This window comes from Mytilus californianus, unplaced genomic scaffold (assembly GCF_021869535.1).
Source record: "Mytilus californianus isolate M0D057914Y unplaced genomic scaffold, xbMytCali1.0.p SCAF_11, whole genome shotgun sequence".
Lineage (NCBI taxonomy): Eukaryota > Metazoa > Mollusca > Bivalvia > Mytilida > Mytilidae > Mytilus > Mytilus californianus.
In genome coordinates this window covers 71,300,410-71,302,548 of record NW_026262593.1, presented here as the reverse complement: position 1 = coordinate 71,302,548, position 2,139 = coordinate 71,300,410, and the positions used below count along the sequence as shown (strand labels likewise).

The following is a 2,139-nucleotide window of genomic DNA, read 5'->3' as shown; positions in this document are numbered from 1 at the left end:
TATGATAGCATATATTGATGTCACCTTTCTGTAAATTCAACTTCGATTCACAACTGCTTGTCAATGGCAAATATTTCATGTACAGTCAGCCTGATTAAATCGAAATGAACTATTTTCAAATTATGTTTAAAGTTTGTTTTTATGTTATGTCGTTACACCAATGTCCCATACTAGTGGTGGTGATGAGCGCCTAAAAATATTTAACATTGTCACATTCTTTATGTGCCCGTCTCAAGTCAGGAGCCTGTAATTCAGTGGTTGCTGTTGGTTCATGTCCGTCATATTTGAATTTTCGTAAATTGCTTTGTTATTGTAGACACTTCGTTTTCTCTAGTGAATTGTTATATATTTTCCATGTCGGGGACTTTTGAAGCTGACTGCACGGTATAGGTTTTCTCATTGTTGAAGGTAATTACGGTGCATTCCAATAACTTACATCCACTTCATTGAACTTCATTTGGACTATAGGAGTTGTCTGATGATCATTAGCAAAAATATATAAAAGTTTGCTTCAAGTGGCTATTCCTTTAATATATAAAGATGTGTGGTTACTTGTTTTTTTTTCTTTCATTGAACTGTTATCCAAACTGAGCGTGTTAGTGAATTTCTGCATTCCTGTCTTAGTTTTAATGTATATAATAATAAAAATGTATATTCAAAGACTTAAATATTTATTTCTCCATGTACGACAAGCATGACAAATTCAATGAAATTAAAAAAAATACTAAAAAAAGTCATTTTCTCCTGTAGTACTTCTCCCTTCTTCTAATGCATGATTTCTTTCTGGGGGTATTCCTACAATAAAGAATATATTATAAATAAAAAGAAATAATCTTTGTCAAGTTTATAGCATAGGCAATTCATTAATTTTTAAGACAGTAATCTGAGACTTGAGACTCAGCAGTAATTGACCAATCATGTCAATATGGATCAAAATAGTAAAACTGATAAAGGATGCAGACCAAAGGTGCATGTACTTTTTACATCATGTTTGGGTCAATAATTTAAAAAAAATACGTCTATTTAGGAACTCATGATGTACTGGTATTTCACATGGTGACACATTTTCATTGCATAATATTATTATACTAGCATGTATAGACTGCATATATATTATCAAGGGAACCAAATATAAATCTAAATTTCTTTCACTAACGATACAAATTCACCTATCAGACCTCATGTTGTGTGTGTGCAACTTGTCTCGTGTGTTTCTCAGTTCTGCGGCGGGAACTTAATGATACAGAAAAATTGGAATTTCATATAATTACAAATTTTACATCATTACATCGGTTAATTACTAAGGCTTGCACATACATTATCCGGAAAACATATTGTTCATCTGAATGTAAGTTATGGGTGAGTTGCTCATTGACCCTGTCCCACGGACTGGTAATAATTCGAGGTTACTTTCCGGTTTGGTCGGTATATTCAAGTCTATAACTGCACTTATTTTATTTAAAGTGCTTATAAACCAACATTTATGAACATGTCAAATCTTAAATTCACACTTACCGGAACATAACACTCTTTATAAATCCACATTTGTTAATTATTATAAATTTTCTCTTTCGCTGTCAAAAATGGCGGTCGAATCCTTCTTGTCAATCATTGCGAGTCACGTGCCGAGTCACGTGATCGAAGACTCACAATTAATTACTATTTGACTGGTCAGTACGGGAAGTGACCAATCTCTGTGTTATAGTAGTCTCAGGAAGGATCAACTTCAAATTTGATGTCAGGAAAGATTATAACGTTAAATATATAAATATAAGAAAAAAAATAATCGTTAAAGTGTTGTAAAACTTGACCTGACCAAAGTCGACTCTGCCCTGACTAATGTCCAGACCGATGTAAAATTGCTAATTTCTTTTTTGTTCTTCGAAGGATCGACTTTAAATTTGATGTCAAGGAAGATTATAACACTAAATATATGAATAAAAGAAAAAAGAAAAAAAAAATATTTTTAAGAGTTAGAAAACTTGACCTGATCAACGTCGACTCTGTCCTGACTAATGTCCTGCCCGATGTAAAAATGTTAATAACTTTTTTTATTATTGAAAGAATTGACTTAAAGTTCGTTACCAAGGAAGATTATAACATAAAATATAAGAATGGATGAAAAAAAATGTTTGTTAG

General features: G+C 31.9%; 1 long non-coding RNA gene across 1 annotated transcript; it reads right to left on the bottom strand.

Annotated features, from left to right (window-relative positions):
* Nucleotides 1–654: 654 nt before the first annotated feature.
* On the bottom strand, nt 655–1,711 carry LOC127720638 (uncharacterized). Its single transcript, XR_007990902.1, has 2 exons — nt 1,516–1,711; nt 655–795 (listed from the first exon to the last, which is right to left on the bottom strand). It is a non-coding gene; the product is annotated as an uncharacterized LOC127720638 (long non-coding RNA).
* Between the last annotated feature and the right edge of the window lie 428 nt (nt 1,712–2,139).